A 21,677-nucleotide genomic window follows, 5' to 3' on the forward strand; every position below is an offset into this window, starting at 1 on the left:
TTAAACAAAAGTACCAACCACTCCAACACTATATCCCCCCCTGCTTTTAACATTTCTGTCATGATCCCATCAGTTCCCGCTGCTTTACCCCCTTTCATTCTACGTAATGCCTCACGTACCTCCACCACACTTACATTCTGCTCTTCTTCACTCCTAAAAGATGGTATACCTCCCTGGCCAGTGCATGAAATTTCCGCCTCCCTTTCTTCCTTAACATTTAAAAGTTCCTCAAAATATTCTCGCCATCTACCTAATACCTCCCTCTCCCCATCTACTAACTCCCCTACTCTGTTTTTAACTGACAAATCCATACTTTCCCTAGGCTTTCTTAACTTGTTTAACTCACTCCAAAATTTTTTCTTATTTTCATTAAAATTTCTTGACAGTGCCTCTCCCACTCTTTCATCTGCTCTCCTTTTGCACTCTCTCACCATATATATATATATATATATATATATATATATATATATATATATATATATATATATATATATATATATATATATATATTTATATATACATATATATATGTACATACATATATACGTATGTATATTTATATATATATATATATATATATATATATATATATATATATATATATATATATATATATATATATATATACACATGTATATATGTATGTATATATGTGTGTGTGTGTGTGTGTGTGTGTGTGTGTGTGTCGTGTCGAATAGGTATAACTTGCGATTTTGACTTAAACGGTAATGCTGTTCTTGCCGAACAGGGCAAGCGAAAAGTTGTGTACGCAATAAAATCACAAAAATCATTTTGTACCTAACGAGACAAAAATATATTTCATGTATTTGTTTATTATTAAATTATTGTAAACTTATCTAAAATATATTTAGTTGGATTAGGCTAAATTAAATTGCACTTGTTATAATAAGGTTAGATAAGTTTTCAAAGGTTCTTTAGGTGCAAAATTATTAATTTTTACATTAATATAAATGAAAAAATATATCTTTAAAAGTATTACAGAAAATTGCAGAAAGGACTTAATTTTTAACGAGTTCTTGCTAATTGACCATTTTACCTATTTGGCACGATATATGTCGTACAGATTATATATATATATATATATATATATATATATATATATATTTATTATATATATATATATATATATATATATATATATATATATATATATTATATATATGCAATAAGATCACAGTAAACAGGTGATTTCAGAATATGCAAAACAACCACTCTGAAAGAATAGAGAAATTCCAAGCGCTTTCGTGACTACTCACATTGTCAAGGAACTATGAAAGTAAAGCATCCAAAGAAGGTATATAAGGGGTCTGGCCAACACCTCACTATCAGATCCCACAACGGTTAAACACCTGACGCGCGCCGACCCAACTGGACAGGTCCTTTGCACAACCCACCAACAAACTATTCTACCCAAGAAAATTTTTAAAATTATTTGTCCAGTGTATTATTAAATTCTTCCCAAATTCTATTAATTATAAATGGATCTAATTGATATAAACCAAAGAAAATATTCATATTATTGTCAAAACTGCTTTTTATGAAACAAGATTCAATTATATTCCTGTCGATCATGGACTTGCTTGATACTACTTTCTCAACTTTTTGAAAATCAATTGGATGGTTAAAATCTCTTACATGAATAAATAGAGCATTGGAATCTTGTCCAGTTCTAATGCTATATTTATGTTGTTTTAATCTTAGTTCGAGATTTTTACCAGTTTGACCGTAATAAACTTTATCGCAAATTTTACAAGGAATCTTATAGACACATCCATCAGCATTTTGGGGAAAATTCTTTATCAAAAGTTTTTTTTACTGTATCAAGATTTTTGAATACAACTTTAATATTAAAAGTCTTAAGAAGAGAAGGCATATCAACCAAGTTTTCATGGTAAGGGAGAACCAACATACTTTTAGTTGAATAAGGTAGGTTGTCCCTTTTTGGATTGTAAAAAGAATTTCTAGCAATTTTAAAAGATTTATCAATTACATTTCTTGGGTATTTTAAATCATTACCTATATATATATATATATATATATATATATATATATATATATATATATATATATATATATATATATATATATATATATATGCTAACAGTATTTAGATAAGGCTAAAGAGGTCTTTGTGGCATTTATGGATTTGGAAAAGGCGTATGACAGGGTGGATAGGGGGGCAATGTGGCAGATGTTGCAAGTGTATGGTGTAGGAGGTAGGTTACTGAAAGCAGTGAAGAGTTTTTACGAGGATAGTGAGGCTCAAGTTAGAGTATGTAGGAAAGAGGGAAATTTTTTTCCCAGTAAAAGTAGGCCTTAGACAAGGATGTGTGATGTCACCGTGGTTGTTTAATATATTTATAGATAGGGTTGTAAGAGAAGTAAATGCGAGGGTCTTGGCAAGAGGCGTGGAGTTAAAAGATAAAGAATCACACACAAAGTGGGAGTTGTCACAGCTGCTCTTTGCTGATGACACTGTGCTCTTGGGAGATTCTGAAGAGAAGTTGCAGAGATTGGTGGATGAATTTGGTAGGGTGTGCAAAAGAAGAAAATTAAAGGTGAATACAGGAAAGAGTAAGGTTATGAGGATAACAAAAAGATTAGGTGATGAAAGATTGAATATCAGATTGGAGGGAGAGAGTATGGAGGAGGTGAACGTATTCAGATATTTGGGAGTGGACGTGTCAGCGGATGGGTCTATGAAAGATGAGGTGAATCATAGAATTGATGAGGGAAAAAGAGTGAGTGGTGCACTTAGGAGTCTGTGGAGACAAAGAACTTTGTCCTTGGAGGCAAAGAGGGGAATGTATGAGAGTATAGTTTTACCAACGCTCTTATATGGGTGTGAAGCGTGGGTGATGAATGTTGCAGCGAGGAGAAGGCTGGAGGCAGTGGAGATGTCATGTCTGAGGGCAATGTGTGGTGTGAATATAATGCAGAGAATTCGTAGTTTGGAAGTTAGGAGGAGGTGCGGGATTACCAAAACTGTTGTCCAGAGGGCTGAGGAAGGGTTGTTGAGGTGGTTCGGACATGTAGAGAGAATGGAGCGAAACAGAATGACTTCAAGAGTGTATCAGTCTGTAGTGGAAGGAAGGCGGGGTAGGGGTCGGCCTAGGAAGGGTTGGAGGGAGGGGGTAAAGGAGGTTTTGTGTGCGAGGGGCTTGGACTTCCAGCAGGCATGCTTGAGCGTGTTTGATAGGAGTGAATGGAGACAAATGGTTTTTAATACTTGACGTGCTGTTGGAGTGTGAGCAAAGTAACATTTATGAAGGGATTCAGGGAAACCGGCAGGCCGGACTTGAGTCCTGGAGATGGGAAGTACAGTGCCTGCACTCTGAAGGAGGGGTGTTAATGTTGCAGTTTAAAAACTGTAGTGTAAAGCACCCTTCTGGCAAGACAGTGATGGAGTGAATGATGGTGAAAGTTTTTCTTTTTCGGGCCACCCTGCCTTGGTGGGAATCGGCCGGTGTGATAATAAAAAAAAAATAATAATATATGCTAAACAACCACTCTGAAAGAATAGAGAAATTCCAAGCGCTTTCGTGACTACTTACTTAATCAAGGAACTATAGTTCCTTGATAATGTGAGTAGTCACGAAAGCGCTTGGAATTTCTCTATTCTTTCAGAGTGGTTGTTTTGCATATTTTGAAATCACCTGTTTACTGTGATCTTGTTGCATATATATATATATATATATATATATATATATATATATATATATATATATATATATATATATATATATATATATATATATATATATGCAAGGAATTCGCAAGAGCAGGCGAAATATACACAAACACTGATCTCTGGCTGAAGGAGTCTCGAACCTACGAACCATGGAACAAGGTAAGCAGTGCTATACCATTCTCACCATACTGGACCAATACCTTGGAGTCCAGCTTGCGCTAGACGATGATCTAAGGCAGCCAGCTTTCAGGGAGAAGGCTTACAGCTTTTCATCTCATCCCCTGCATGCAGAGATCATTGTTTGTGTATATTTCGCCTGCTCTCGCGAATTCCTTGCATTGTTAAAATCTCTAGTAAGGCTGATGCATGCAGGGGATGAGATGAAAATATATATATATATATATATATATATATATATATATATATATATATATATATATATATAATATATATATATATATATATATATATATATATATATATATATATATATATATATAAAATATATATATATATATATATATATATATATATATATATATATATATATATATATATAATATATATATATATATATTTATATATATATATATATATATATATATATATGTAAATATATACAATATATATATATATATATATTTATATATATATATATATATATATATATATATGTATATATATATATATATATATATATATATATATATATATATTTATATACATATATATCGACACAACATATGTATTTTTAGGGAAATGCTACAAGCTAAGACAAAAGTAATGGGCTGTAGGCGATGTCTTGAGAGGCTGTTATATGCACTCCGTAAGGGTTGTGTGAAAAAAAATGGTATACAAGTATAATTACCCCTAGGGGGTGTTATGTCAGTATTTCAATAACTGAATACTGAAAATACATACTGTTGTGGGCTCAATGGCCCTCGGATCACCGGGTATTGGTACGTCAAATAAAACATGAATATCAGACACACCTGGGTTTTTGTAGCTGACCCACAGAGGCGAGGCCAGGAGCTATGACTCGACCCCTGCAACCTCAATCAGGTTAGTACAATTAGGTGAGAATACACACACACACAATACACAACAGACTGTTTCCGTCGACAGTGCCTGGGACAACCGTTAACTAAAATACCCACAAAGAACCCATCACCCTTCTTGTATTGGGTAGGCTCCCATTACAACCAGAATTTTTATGGCAAGGTTTCAACAAGGCCCTGGGTGTGCTTGTGGGTGTGTATGGAGTGTGGGTACTCACCTATTTGTGGTTGCAGATATCGAGTTACAGCGCCTGGTTCCGCCTCTTCACTGGTAGCTTCCTGCTCCATGAGCTTTATCATACCTCTTCTTAACGCTATGTATGGATTCTGCCTCCACTACATCACTTCCCAGACTATTTCACTTCCCGACAACTCTGTGACTGAAGAAATACTTCCTAACATCCTTGTGATTCATCCGAGTCTTCAACTTCCCACTGTGACCCCTTGTTACTATGTCCCATCTCTGGAACATTCTGTGTCCACCTTGTCGATACCTCTCAGTATTATGTATGTCGTTATCATATCTCTCCTATCTCTCCTGTCCTCTAGTGTCGTCAGGTCGATTTCCCTTCGCCTCTACTCGTAGGACATACCCCTAAGCAAACGTTTGCACTTTCTCTAGCTCCCTTACGTGCTTGGCTAAGTGTGGGTTCAAAACTGGTGCTGCACACGTCAATATGGGCCTAACGTACACAGTGTACAGAGTCCTGAACGATTCCTTATTAAGATGTCGGAATGCTGTTCTTAGGTTTGGTAGGCGCCCGTAAGCTGCAACAATTATTTGGTTGATGTGCGCCTCAGAAGATATGTCCGGTGTTATACTCACCCCAAAATCCTTTTCCTCGAGTGAGGTTTGTAGTCTCTGGCCCCCTAGACTGCACGTCGTATGCAGTCTTCTTTGCCCTTCCACAATCTTCATGACTTTGCACTTGGTGGGGTGGAACTCCAGGGGCCAGTTGCTGAACCAGGCCTTCATCCTGTCCAGACCCCTTTGAAGTTCTGCCTGGTCCTCTTCCGGTTGAATTCTTCTCAATAACTTCACATTATCTGCAAACAGGAACACTTCGGAGTCTATTCCTTCCGTCATGTTATTCACAAATAACAGATGCGGCACCAGTTCTAGGACTAACCCCTGTGGAACCCCGCTCGTCACAGGTGCCCACTCTGACACTTCGCCACGTACCATGACCCACTGTTGTCTTCCTGACAGGAATTCCCTGATCCATTGCAGAGCCTTCCCTGTAAACCCTGCCTGGTCCTCCAGCTTTAGCACTAATCTCCTGTGTGGAACTGTGTCAAACGCCCTCTTACAGTCCAAGAAAATGCAATCTGCCCACCCCTCTCTCCCTTGTCTTACAGTCGTCACCCTGCCATAGAATTCCAGTAGGTTTGTGACACAGGATTTCCCGTCCCTGAAACTGTGCTGGCTGTCGTCGATAAGCTAATTCCTTTCTAGGTACTCCCATCACTCTTTTCCTGATAATCTTCCCCGTGATTTTGCATCCTATACATGTCAGTGACACTGGTCTGTAGTTTAGTGCTACGTGTCTCTTTTTTAAAAATTGGGACTACATTTGCCGTCTTCCATACCTCAGGTAGTCGCCCTGTTTCGATAGATTTGTTGAAGATTGGTGTTAGTGGTAGACATAGTGCCTCTGCTTCCTCTCTCAGGACCCATGGAGAGATGCTATCTGGCCCCATCGCCTTGGAGGTATCTAGCTCGCTTAGCAGCCTCTTCACTTCTTCCTCGGTTGTATGCATTGTGTCCAACAGTTGATGGTGTACCCCACCTCTCTGTCTTTCTGGAGTCCCTTCTGTCTCCTCTGTGAACACTTATTTTGAATCTTATATTGAGCTCCTCGCATACTTCGCGGTCATTTCTTGTGATCTCCCCTCCTCCTTTCTTCAGCCTGATTACCTGGTACCTGACTGTCGTTTGCCTCCTGATGTGGCTGTACAACAGCTTCGGGTCAGATTTAGTTTTCACTGCAATATCATTTTCCTATTACCACTGGGCCTTCCTTCTTACCTTTTCTCCTGGGTCCATTGCCTTCTATACTTTTCCATTCTCTAGGACACTTGGTTGTGTTCTCTCTACACCTTCGGGTGAACCCTGGGCTCATCCTGGCCTTCTCGTTATTTCTGTTACACTTTGGTACAAACCTCTCCTCAGCTTCCTTGCATATTGTTCTCACATATTCCATCTCGTTTACTGACTTCCCTGCCAGTTCTCTGTCCCACTGAACCCCGTGCAGGAAATTGTTCATACTTGAGTAGTCTCCTCTCATGTAGTTTGGTTTCATTCGCCCTGCCCTTCCTGCTTCCTCGCCACTTGTAACTCTAGTATGTTTTCAAAGCTCAGAACCACGTGATCACTGGCCCCGTTCGGGTCATTCATATGTGATGTCCTCAATATCTGTGCTAGTGTGTGTGTACTCACCTAATTGTGGTTACAGGGGTCGACACTCAGCTCTGTGTGTGTGTGTGTGTGTGTGTGTGTGTGTGTGTGTGTGTGTGTGTGTGTGTACTCACCTAATTCATCTAATTGTGGTTGCAGGAGTCGAGACTCGGCTTCTGGTCCCGCCTCTTCACTGTTCGCTACTAGGTCCTCTCTCTCTTTGCTCCCTGAGCCTTGTCATACCTCGTCTTAAAGCTGTGTGTGTGTGTGTGTGTGTGTGTGTGTGTGTGTGTAAGTATTCACGTAATTGTGGTTACAGAAGTCGAGTCTCAGCTCCAGGCCCTGCTTCTTTGCTGGCCGCTGTTGGTTTCACTCTTCTGGCTGCATGAGCCGCATCATACGAATTCTTGAGGTTATGTATGGATTATGTCTGTACCACTTCACTGTCTACGTTGTTTCACTTTGTTAAGTAGACAGCAGTAGAGTTGTGGCTAATGAATATAAGTATTTTAATGCCACTTTTTTGAAAGATAAACTGTGGTGAATTGGTATGGTGTGTGTGCAAAAAACTGTATCACTCTTATATTAAAGTAGATGGGATACCATATACATCATCATAACCAGTAATTCTAGTTTGTCTCATATTTTAGGCACTGAAGTAATTATACACTCAAAAACTGTGATGTATGGAATAACATATAAAATAACATATTCTGTATAATTTGTAATTACATAAAATAACATTTGAAAGGAGAAGAAATTCAAGTGTAATAATGCATTAGTTTTTTTTAACACATGGATTAATTTTTTTCTGTGATATTCTGGGTTTTTCCAGACCCTCTTTCCTCCTCCTCCTACCGACATGGCTGGAAGCAGGCGGTAGTGGGCTTTGTTGGACAAGTTTTTGGGGTGCCTCAAGAGTAAAATAAAAGTGTTCTAGCTATTATTGATGTATTCTGGGGTGTTCCCAGATGATGTAGTGTGTCAAAACACTTGGAGAGCAGCTGAAAGAGCTTGTAATTAAGCAGTGTTACAGAGAGCAACCGTATGCTATGATTCGAAGACATGGTCATAAGATTTTTTGTCATGATTAATTGATACTCTAGTGAATAACATTTATGCCATGAGAAGTAACACAGTTCACTCAGGCTGTGTTTATGTGTATATCTGGTATAGAATATTAAAGATGTATTTTTCTTCATAGTTGTTTCTCTGAAATAATTGTTTCTGTGAAGAATTCTGAGGTTTGACCCAGCCATCTATGAGAGTTATTTACCAAGATACCTTTGCAGATGTTGTGATGAGAGGTAAGTTATCCCGTTATATATTACCTCTTATTCGTGTAACCATAATTATTCTAGACATAAAATAACACTGAATATAAAAAAGACCAGCTGGTTAATCTGTGGAGTTCACAAGGACTTTCCCTTTCATCTGACAGGTCTAACAAACCACTTTCGGATAAAGTAGCTGGATTTGGTGGTCTGTGAGTCTGTTTAATTGGGCAAAAAAAGTAACCAACATCTAGTCAAGCATGTCAAGAAATTGGAGAAAGTACAACGGTATGCAACGAGAATACTTCCTGGGCTAAGAGGTATATTATTAGGAAAGTATAAGGGAACTCATCCTGATGACACCAGAGGACAGAAAAACTAGGGGTAATATGATAAAAGCGTATAAAATACTGAAATACAAATTGAGTGAATAATGACAGATTGTTTGAGAGATGAGAAACTGAAACACGAAGACACAGCTTGTAATTAAAATTCATATGAGTCACAGGGACGTTAGGAATTATTTCTTCAGCCCAAGAGTAATCAGGAGGTGGTACGACCTAGAGAGTGAAATGATAGAGGAAAGATTTATACATGGCTTTAAGAAGACATACGAAGCCAGGAGAATGTGAACCTAGTAGCGACCAGCTACGAGACGGACCGTGAACAGAGACTCAACACCTGCAACAACATATAGATGATTGAATAAGTGAGCAGAGAAAAAAAAGGGCTATGGTTGATATGATTACAAAGTACTGAGAGAAACTGATGGATGCTCGGGGACACACAGTTCCAGAGATGCCAATGAACAGTACGAGGACTCGGCTGAAAGTTGAGAAAACAAGTCAATCTTAGGAAGTGGAACGATCAAGACATTGGTGTAGTAGAGGAAGGATCCATACATAACTTTAAGAAGAGGTACGATAAGACTCTCGAAACCAGTAGTGACTAGCAAAGAGGCGGAGCCAGGAGCTGAGACTCGAGCACTCTCACCATATGTAGGCAAATAAGTACTCATACACGCACGCACGAACGTACACGCGCGCGTCCACACACACACCAACAACAACAACAACAACAACAACAACAACAACAACAACAACAACAAGGGGTCACAGTTGGAAGTTGAGGACTCAGATAAATCACAGGTATGTTAGGAAGTATTTCTTTAGTTACAGACTTGTCAGGAACTGGAATAGTCTGGGAAATAATGTAGTGGAGGCAGGATCCATACATAGTTTTAAGAAGAGATATGATAAAGCTCATGGAGCAGGAAGAGTGACCTAGTAGCGGCCAGTAAAGAGGCGGGGCCAGGAGTTGTGGCTCGACCCCTGCAGCCACAGCTAGGCGAGTACACACACACACATGACATCCAGGTAAGAAGTCATTCACGACACTGCACACCGTATACGTCATTCCCACATTGGAGTATGCAACACCAGTCCCTTATGAGGAGAGGTTAAGGAAACTCAACCTGACGACACTCAAGGACAGGAGAGATAGCAAGGACATGATGACGATGTATAAAATACTGAATGAACTGACATAGGGTACAGGGCCAGAATGTTTCAGAGATGGGACACAGGAACAAGGAAACACAACTGGAAGTTAAAATCTAAGATGAGTCATAGGAGTGTTAGGAGGTATTTCATCAGATTTACAGTTTTCAGGAAGTGGAACAATTTGGAGAGTTACGTAATGGAGGCAGGATCTATATATAGCTTTAAGATGAGGTACGATAAGGCTCTTTGAGCAGGATGAGAATGGACCTAGTAGTGACTAGTGAAGAGGAGGGGCCAGGAGCTATGAATAGACCACTGCAACCACAAATATGGGAGTATATATGCCTGTGCCTGGCTGGCAGTGTCACAGAGGCCATCAGATCCCTTTTCTTTGGTGCCTTGTGTGCCCTCCGGAAAAATGATGGCGGAATCAAGCCCATTGCAGTGGGAAACACCCTTGCAGCCTTGGCGCCTAGTCGCCAAGGCTGCAGTAACAAGGGTGAGTCAAGAGGCTGCTGCAATGCTGAAACCAACTCAGCTCGGTTTCGGCGTTCAACAGGGCTGTGAAGCAGTTGCCCACGCAGCACGAGTATATATCAAAAACATGTCCGATGAAAAAGCCTTGGTCAAACTGGACTTTGCCAACGCTCTCAACTCAGTCAGAAGGAATGCTGCTCTCCAAGCAGTTTATAGAAACTTCCCTTTATCCCTTCATAGAATCATGTTATAGTGTGACTTCCAAACTCGTGTGAGGGCGTGCAACAGGGGAACCCTGTCGCCCCCTTTCTATTCTGTTTGGTCATCAAGGAAGTCACAAAAGCACTCTCCAGCAAGCTCAATATCTGGTTCCTGGATGATGGTACGCTAGCTGGCACAACAGAATCTCTCCTGCAGGACATAAGTAAAATTAAAGACATGAGAGAAAGCCTGGGTCTTTCTTTAAATCCCACCAAATGTGAAATAGTTTCTACCAATCAACAGATGATTACCAGGAGCACGAGCCGTTGATCCAGCCAATAGCACTCTCCTTGGTGCTCCTCTTGGGTCCAATGCCATCGATCTGATCCTAGAAAAAAAAGTCTCAGACCTCCGGACGATGGAAAGCAGGATGAAAGACACTGACACACATGATGCCTTCTACCTACTAACCAGGTCCCTGTCAATCCCAAAACTTACCTACTTTTTGAGATGCTCCCCAGCCTTCAGCAGTCCAAAACTCAAGGAATATGACTCTCTCCTTAAGACACGCTAGAGAGTGTATTGAATCTTTCCCTTGAAGATGGACAGTGGTTGCAAGCCTCGCTTCCGGTCAGGCTTGGGGGGCTAGGAGTATGCAGATCCTCCCAGATTGCTCTACCAGCTTTCCTATCCTCTTCCATAGCATCAAACGAGTTGATAAGACAAATTCTTCCTGATAACCTCAGTGACTCAGCAGGAATACAGGACCCTAGCTAAGCCAGTGCCATCACTAAATGGGAGACTCTTGCTACTCCAGCACCAAACCCTAGTGCAGCACTAGCTCACAAACAGTCAAGCTGGGATGGCCCGATCACTGAAAAGGTGCTTGCCAACATGCTCGGGCTGCAATATCAGATAGGGAGACTGCCCATCTCCAGACTGTGAGCGCACCTCACTCCAGGGACTTCCTCCAAACAGTTCCCATATCGGCATTGGGAACGCGACTCGACCCTAAGACCCTCCATATTGCAGTGGCTCGGGGCCTTGCTGCCCCAATTCACACAGAATATACGTGTATTTGCGGCGAAGCGCAAGCAGACCAATACGGTCTACATGGTCTTAACTGTTCCAAAACCAAGGGCTGGCATGCAAGACACAATAAGGTCAACGACATCATAAAGAGAACCCTTGCTACAGCTGGATGCCCAGCCGAGAGGGAACCCCGATTACTAGCAGCCGACAATACCCCGACGGGATCACTGTCTATCCTTGGAAGAATAGCAAGCTCTTAGCATGTTACTATACCTGTGTGTCCACACTGGCTGACACCTATATCCATCACAGTATTGGGCGACAGGGAGGAGCTGCTGACCACAGGGAGGAGTACAAGATCAGCAAGTACAGGGACATAAGCCAACAGTATCAATTTGTCCCAGTGGGATCAGAGACCTTGGGATCATGGGGAAAAAATGCCACACGTTTCTTTAAAGAATTGGGTTCCAGACTCATCGACACCACCAGGGACCCAAGGGCAGCCACTTTTATGTTCCAACGCCTCAGCGTGGCCATCCAAAGGGGAAATGCTTGCTGCGTACTTGGCTCACGTCCAACTTCAGAGGAGCTGGAAGAAATTCATGATCTTTAATACATTGTACCATTGTATTCATGTTTGTGTCTTTCTGCAAGTGTATTCTGTTTATTAATTGTTCACATAGAATACATAACATATATATATATATATATATATATATATATATATATATATATATATATATATATATATATATATATATAATGTTGGGCTGGAGGCAGTAGATATATATATATATATATATATATATATATATATATATATATATATATATATATATATATATATATATATATATATATATATATATATGTATATATATATATGTGTATGTGTGTGTGTGTGTGTGTGTATGTGTGTGTGTGTGTGTGTGTGTGTGTGTGTAGGTCATGCCGAATAAGTAAAACTTGCGATGTTGGCTTAATTAGCAAGGTACTTCTTGGCGAATAGGGCAAGCAAAAATTTGTGTACGCAATAATTTCGTAAAAATCATTCTGGATCTAACGAAAAAAATATATTTCGTTGTGTTTGTTAATTATTAAATTATTGTAAACTTATGTAAAATATATTTAGCTGGATTAGGCTTTATTAAATTGCACTTGTTATAATGAGGTTAGGTAAGATTTCTAAGATTCTTTTGGTACAAAATTACTAATTTTTACATTAACATAAATGAAAAAAATATATCTTTAAACGTATAAGAGAAAATTTTAGAAAGGACTTAATTTTACATGAGTTCTTACTAACTGACCAATTTTACCTATATATCATTCTACATCCCCCGAGGTTGTCTCAAACATGCAAGATTTCAGGTACGTCTTGCTACTTCTATTTACATTTAGGTCACACTAAACATGCATATATACGTTTAGGTACACACACTCATCTGAGTTTTCTTTGATTTTATCTTAATAGTTCTTGTTCTTATTACTTTTCCTTTCATATCCATGGGGAAATGGAATAAGAATCTTTCCTCTGTAAACCAGGTAGTAAGTTACTAAATGCTATAAAGAGTTTTTATGAGGATAGTGAGGCTCAGGTTAGGGTGTGTAGAAGAGAGGGAGACTACTTCCCGGTAAAAGTAGGTCTTAGACAGGGATGTGTAATGTCACCATGGTTGTTTAATATATTTATAGATAGGGTTGTAAAAGAAGTAAATGCTAGGGTGTTCGGGAGAGGGGTGGGATTATATTACGGAGAATCAAAAACAAAATGGTAGTTGACACAGTTACTTTTTGCTGATGATACTGTGCTTTTGGGAGATTCTAATTAGAAGTTCTGGGAGGGTGTATAAAGGTATAAAGTTAAAATTGAACATAGAGAAGAGTAAGGTAATGAGGATATTAAAGGATTTAGATATAAATTGGATATCACACTGAAGGAGGGAGTACGGAAGTGAGCGTTTTCTGATATTTGGGAGTTGACTTATCAGCGGATGGGTTTATGATGGATGAGGTTAAGCATAGAATTGAAGGAAAGGTGAGCTGTGCGTTGAGGTATCTGTGAAGCCAAAAAACGTTATCCATGGAGGCAAAGAAGGGAATGTACGAGAGTATAGTGATACCAATGGGAAGCTTGGGTTGCAAATGCTGCAGCGAGGAGGCAGCTGGAGGCAATGGAGGTGTCCTGTCTAAGGGTAATGTGTTGTGCAAATATTATGCAGAAAATTCGTAGTGTGAAAATTAGGTGTAGATTTACTAAAAATATTAGTCAGAGGGCTGAAGAGCGGCTGTTGAAATGATTTGGTCATTTAGAAAGAATGGAACGAAGTAGAATGACTTGGAGAGAAACCATACCACGGGCGAGGAGAGAACCCGCGATCAGTCTCAAAACTCCAGACCGTCGCGTTAGCCACTGGACCAGCTAGCCACAATAAGATTCGTCTGTAAAAATTTGGATTTGTGGTCACAGTGGTGCCTATGCTAACCTTCCTATGGTGTAGAAATATACCTAGTTGGACAAATCTTATTGTGGCTAGCTGGTCCAGTGGCTAACGCGACGGTCTGGAGTTCTGAGACTCTGATCGCGGGTTCTATCCCCGCCCGTGGTATGGTTTGTTTGCAATCGTGTCATTACGATTTCGTGAGACTTGAAGAGTTTATACATCTGTAGGGGGAAGTAAGGCGTAGTATGGGTCGGCCTCGAAAAGGCTGGAGGGAAGCGGTAAAGGAGATTTTGTGGGTGAGGGGCTTGGACTTCCAGCAAGTGTGCGTGAGCGAGTTAGACAGGAGTGAATGGAGACGAATGGCTTTTGGGACCTGACGAGCTGTTCGATTATGAACAGGGTAATATTTTGTGAAGAGATTCAGGGAAACCGGTAGGCGGACTTGAGTCCTGGAAATGCGAAGTACAATGCCTGCACTTTAAAGGAGGGGTTTGGGATATTGGCAATTTGGAGGGACATCTAAACTGTCGCATCTGAGCGCCTCTGCAAAGACAATGATTATGTATGAGTGATGGTGAAAGTGTTAAATGATGAAAGTTTTTTTACTTGCTTTTTGGATTTTTTCTTTCTTTTTGGATCACCCTGCCGTGGTGGGAAACGGCCGACGTGTTTATATATATATCTATATATATATATATATATATATATATATATATATATATATATATATATATATATATATATATATATATATATATATGTTGCAGTTTAAAAACTGTAGTGTAAAGCACCCTTCTGGCAAGACAGTGATGGAGTGAATGATGGTGAAAGTTTTTCTTTTTCGGGCCACCCTGCCTTGGTGGGAATCGGCCAGTGTGATAATAATAATAAAAATATATATATATATATATATATGTAGGAAAGAGTGAAATTATTTCCCAGTAAAAGTAGGCCTTAGACAAGGATGTGTGATGTCACCGTGGTTGTTTAATATATTTATAGATGGGGTTGTAAGAGAAGTAAATGCGAGGGTCTTGGCAAGAGGCATGGGGTTAAAAGATAAAGAATCACACAAAAAGTGGGAGTTGTCACAGCTGCTCTTTGCTGATGACACTGTGCTCTTGGGAGATTCTGAAGAGAAGCTGCAGAGATTGGTGGATGAATTTGATAGGGTGTGTAAAAGAAGAAAATTAAAAGTGAATACAGGAAAGAGTAAGGTAATGAGGATAAAAAGAATAAGTGATGAAAGATTGGATATCAGATTGGAGGGAGAGAGTATGGAGGAGGTGAATGTATTCAGATATTTGGGAGTGGACGTGTCAGCGGATGGATCTATGAAAGATGAGGTGAATCATAGAATTGATGAGGGGAAAAGGGTGAGTGGTGCACTTAGGAGTCTGTGGAGACAAAGAACTTTGTCCTTGGAGGCAAAGAGGGGAATGTATGAGAGTATAGTTTTACCAACGCTCTTATATGGGTGTGAAGCATGGGTGATGAATGTTGCAGCAAGGAGAAGGCTGGAGGAGGTGGAGATGTCATGTCTGAGGGCAATGTGTGGTGTGAATATAATTCAGAGAATTCGTAGTTTGGAAGTTAGGAGGAGGTGAGGGATTACCAAAACTGTTGTCCAGAGGGCTGAGGAAGGGTTGTTGAGGTGGTTTGGACATATAGAGAGAATGGAGCGAAACAGAGTGACTTCAAGAGTGTATCAGTCTGTAGTGGAAGGAAGGTGGGGTAGGGGTCGGCCTAGGAAAGGTTGGAGGGAGGGGGTAAAGGAGGTTTTGTGTGCGAGGGGCTTGGACTTCCAGCAGGCATGCGTGAGCGTGTTTGATAGGAGTGAATGGAGACAAATGGTTTTTAATACTTGACGTGCTGTTGGAGTGTGATCAAAGTAACATTTATGAAGGGGTTCAGGGAAACCGGCAGGCCGGACTTGAGTCCTGGAGATGGGAAGTACAGTGCCTGCACTCTGAAGGAGGGGGTGTTAATGTTGCAGTTTAAAAACTGTAGTGTAAAGCACCCTTCTGGCAAGACAGTGATGGAGTGAATGATGGTGAAAGTTTCTCTTTTTCGGGCCACCCTGCCTTGGTGGGAATCGGCCAGTGTGATAATAAAAATAATATAAATATATATTCACAAAACTAATTTTCTTCAGCTTCTGGTGGAAGTTATAAGACATCCTGGAGGCTGCATGAGTCACGAGGCCTTGACTTACCCTAAAGGTCAGAGTGCACATTATTATTCAATCCTGGAGGAGTTTATTTCGAATGCGCTTTTGTCTCTCTAGCTGTGAAAGTCTGCCGCGGCGGATCTATATCTCGCTAGAGACGTTGTCTCCTTAATGGATATAAATGAATGCGGCCGTTTCCCACTCGATTACACTCGCACATACAAATCGCCAGAAGCCTTTCAAGGTGGCATGACTTCCCTGACTGGTATTTTAAGCTATAATCAGCTAAGACAATCACTCCCTGCGCATCTTGACTTATTCAGAAGTCTTATTTGCCCAGCAAAGTGATTACCAGACAAACCTCTCAGCCACGTTTGGCAAAGCGCTGTGTTGGACGGTCAGGAAGTAAACATAACAAAGAAAGAGGTGAGCTTGAAGGGCGAGTGAGGCAAATAAGCAAACTATTTGATGGCTGTCGAGTTTTATCACATCAGACTCCAGTGCTTGCATTGGGACTACTAGCGACATATATCAGCCTGACATTGCTCAACAATGTGGCTCTGATACCTTTTATGACTTGTCTCGTTTTGTGGGTATTATAGCACTGGTCATAGAAAAATGGAGATGTGTTTGTGTGTATGATTACCTATTTATATATGAGAGAGAGAAGCAATTCTCGTGGTATCTCTTGTTTTTGTTATTTGTATATTTAAGTATGAAACAGAAGAAGGCTCATTACAATCATTGTGATGCAATACTTTCTATATGCACCGGCACTGATGCGTCCTTCCCTACTTTTGCTGTTTCCTGTCTTTTATGTGATCCCTGATCTCTCTGATGACATTCACTTTCACTTCTGCCCGTTTTTCTAGTTTGTAGGTTAGTCTTTGGCGGGAACCGGTATCGAGAGTTTTCTCGCAACCCAGGAAGATGCAGTCCGCTTAATCCAGAAAATCTTGTTTTTATCCGTTACTCTGTCGAATAACTCCAGATTTGTTAACCACAATTGATCGTCCTCTTCTGTAAGTTCTTCACTATCCTCTCTTCTCTTTCTAGGATACTGAACATATATTCTTTTTTTTCTTGAATTATATGATACTGGGCCGAAACCTGTTGAAAATCCTTGGTATAGTTTCAAAAATACATTTGCTCCTCTTTTTAGTGACCATTACCTTTTATTTTCGTGCAGCTCTTTGAGAAACTTCAGTACCTCCTGCTTCAGCTTTAGAGTGTTTTGAAGGTGTTTGAAGCTCACTGGTCGTATTCTGTTCAGTTACAAGTACTTATGAATGAGTACCTGCAACTAAAAGTTTTTGCCTCAATGACCCTACCAGGAAATTTGGTCCACTCAGCTGCATCTCTGCTGCCAAACCAGTACTTCCCTATCTCCTTTCTAAATCTAAATTTCTCCAACTTGAATCCTTTGCTTAGATTTCTGTCTTGGTTAAATATTTTCAACGCGCTATTTATATCCTTTTTTATTTATTCATGTTTTGCATTTGTTCACTTCAATCGTACCTTCCATAATTCTGTTTTCCCAGAGAGGAAGTTCAGTATCTTCAGCCTATTTTTTTAAGAAAGGTTTCTAATATACTAAGTCATCATCCTTCTCTATATTTTCCAGAACATTTTTGTCCATTCTGTAATATGGAGACCAGTACTAAGTAACATGATATCAATGATGAAGTATAATTTGAGGACTTCCATTATTTATCTTTTGTGATATGAATACAAGTAGTCTATTAGCTGTATTGCGACACTTATGCACTGTTGTCTGGGCTTCAAGTTTTTGCTAACCAGAATTCCTGTATCTTTCTTGCATTCACTTTGATTAAACTCTACATTATTCAGCTTATAAGTGTCATAGTTATACTCTTTTCTTAGGATGAGAAAGTTACATATATTTGGATTGAACTTCATATAACACAACATCAACATACTCAGGTGATCCTTTAGTTTCTTCTACAGATTTTTTTGAAATTTTACTTTAGTGTCATCGGTAAATTTATGTTGTTATTTGTTCCATTGTCGCTGTCGCTTATGTAGATTGTGAACAGGAGTTCTAACACCGTTCTAATTTATCCCATTAATGCAAACTATCTGTTGCTATCGCTCAGTCATGCCTTGACATAGAAGACTATCCTCAAACGCCATGAGTCGCTAATTTCTTATTCAGTCTCCTGTGTGGAACTTTGTCTAAGACCTTATCGAAATCTATATACCCAATATCCTATTCGTTATCTTCATGTACCGCCTCAAAAACCGTAGTGAAATTTGTATGGCAAGAACGCCGCTTTGTAAAACCGTGCTGAGATTTACTGAGTTATGTCTTTCAAGATGACTTCGAATTGAATCAGCGGTTATTTAGTCGATTTACTTTCCCATAATTGAGGTTAGGATGGTTTATCTTTAATTTGAAGCAATAGACCTTTCTTTTGCTTTGTAAATAGGAATCACGTTTGCCATTTTATACTTATCCGACACTTACGTAACGTATGGGAATCTTTGAGGAAACGTTTCTCCACACAGTGACTTCATCAGTCCAGTACAAAGAAGAACGGTGTAAAGAGACTACTCCTCCTACTCCTCCTCCTCTTCCTCCGGCTTCGACTCACCTGACTATAGTATACAAGTCACTTCTCCGACCTTATGCTGCCCTTCTTCAAGAATGATGGACCGAGCACATCAATTCCAGGCTGAGGGACTGATTACCTCAAACCCTCCTCTCTTTACACAGATTAAGCCACTGTGTGGCGAAGCGTTTCCTCAGTAAAGATTTCCACATGTTGCATAAGTGTCTCATTCTTCAACTTATGTTTTCTTAATCATTTATTACACAGTGCTTATCCAATACGTTAACCGTTTGTAGTCATATCTTAAACAGACTAGCTAATGATTTGCTAAATTCCTCCTTTCATTCCTTTAGAACATTTGAATATAGCTCATCAGAGCCTCGTGACATGTTTGGCTTCTGTTTATATAATTATTTGAGAACCATGTCCCTAGTGACTTTAAAATTGTATAATTAATTTTCGTCCTTTCCAGTATATTGATTCGTATAGTGTAAAAACAGAAATAAGTAACCTGAATTAAATTTAAATGTGTCTATCCGCCTTAATAATATTCGTATATACCTGGAAGAAACCCATTGGAATGGTCTTTTGATTTTCTGCAATCTTGATTTCACATTCTCTTTGTGGTTTTCTTCTTTTTTAGACTTCACTCTTTAATTGAATATATTGTTCATTAAGGTGATCCCTTCACTTCTTTTGATTCTCCTGTAAATGCCTCAGTTTTCATCCAAGATATGTTTTAGTCTGTTTATCCATTTGGATCATTCATACTTATTAAATTCTCCATTAGGAATAATTGCAGTTCGGCCAGCATGAACAATGTTCTGGAAAATGTCGTATTGACGAACATTACCACTGTGTATCTAGCATCCCTCACGATAATCCCTTGTCAAGTAATTTCTTTGCTCCACATAATCTGCAGCGTGATTGTTGGAGATTCAAACTCTGATATTGATATTAAGGAAATGCCATGAAATATTGAAGCTGAATGACGTGGTCACTTTCTCCAGGCTCTCGTTAACCTCAAAATTATCTATATGAGAATTCTTGTTTAATAGAACAAAGTCCAGTAGGTTATTTCTTCTAGTTCTTCTAGCTGGATAACTTCAAGAAAGTCGGTGGACTCCTATTAAAACCACATCGAGAAAATCCGGGTTCGATTTACTGGCCATCCAAGATGGAAACAAGTCTCTTACCAGTAGTTTCCTAGTTATTAGTTTATTGCTAGGGGTCGTTTTGTAGTAATTAGTGTACTCACCTATACGTGGTTGCAGGGGTCGATTCATAGCTCTTGGTTTCGCCTCTTCGCTGGTCGCTACTAGATCCACTCTTTCCCGGTTCCAAGAGCCTTATCATACCTTTTCTTAATGCTAAGTATTTATCCTGACTCTTTTACTTCACTCTTCAGATTGTTCCATTTCAAAATAACTCTAAGGCTGAAGAAATACTTCCTAATATACCTATGACTCATCTGAGTTTTCAACTTCCAGCTATGTCCCTTTGTTCCTGTATCCCATTTCTAAAACATTCTGTCCCTGTTCACCCTGCCAATTCCTCTCAGTAATTTATACACTCCTCTTAGTACTTTATACGTCGTTATCATGTCCTCCTATCCCTCCTGTCCTCCAGAGTCATCAGATTGATTTCCCTTAACCTCTCCTCATAGGACATACCACTTAGCTGCGGGGCTAATCAAACTTTTGCACTTTCTCCGATTTCTTGACGTGCTTGGCCAGTTGTGGCTTCCATACTGGTGCTGCATACTGCAATAAGGGCCTGACGTACATGTTGTACAGTGTCGAATTATTCCTTACTTAAATGTCGAAATGCTATTCTCAGGTTTGCCAGGCCAGCACATGCTACAGTGGTTATTTGAGTGATGTGCGCCTCAGGGAACTTGCTCGGTATATTTTTACCTCAAGATCTTTTTCCTTAAGCGAGATTTGCAGCCTTTGATCCTCTTGCCTGTACTCCGACTGCGGTCTTCTGTGTCCTTCCCCAAGCTTCATAACTTCGCACTAGCTGGGGCAAACTTCAGGAGCCATACGTCAGACCAAGCTTGCAGCCAGTCCTACAAATGTTCCTTGTAATCTTTTCTGATCCTCGTCCATATGTATTCGCCTAATTAGTTGCACATTATCAGCAAACAGGAACACCTCTGAATCAATTTCTTTCTGTCATTCACATATACAAGAAACAACACTGGACCTTGGACTGACTGGACTCGACACATGGCCCGACTTTGTCACCTCATCACAACGCTCGTTGTCTTCTTTCCATCAGATATTCTCTAATCCGTTGCCTACTCCTCTAGATTTTTGAACCAGTCTATTGTGTGGTACTGTGTCGAAAACCTCCTTACAGACCATAAAGATGCAATTTACCCACCCATCTCTTTCCTGTCTTACTTCTGTTACCTTGCTAATTTGCGTGTGCATGTAAGTGTACTGACCTGTATGTGGTTGCAGGGCTCGTGTCACAGCTCCTGGCCCTGCTTGCATGTGTGTGTGTGTGTGTGTGTGTGTGTGTGTGTGTGTGTGTGTGTGTGTGTGTGTGTGTGTGTGTGTGTGTGTGTGTGTGTATTTGCATATGTGTAGGCATGTTTGCCTGTGTGTGTGTGATGTATATGTGTGTTAGAGAGAGAGAGGGGGGGGGGGCGTGTGTGTGTGTGTGTGTGTGTGTGTGTGTGTGTGTGTGTGTGTGTGTGTGTGTGTGTGTGTGTGTGTGTGTGTGTGTGAGAGAGAGAGAGAGAGAGAGAAGGGGGGCTGTGAGAGAGAGTATAACGTGTGAGAGTTAACGGCCATGAGAGAGGAGAACAATAACAGCTACAAGGACA

Source organism: Cherax quadricarinatus, chromosome 34 (genome assembly GCF_038502225.1).
Source record: "Cherax quadricarinatus isolate ZL_2023a chromosome 34, ASM3850222v1, whole genome shotgun sequence".
Lineage (NCBI taxonomy): Eukaryota > Metazoa > Arthropoda > Malacostraca > Decapoda > Parastacidae > Cherax > Cherax quadricarinatus.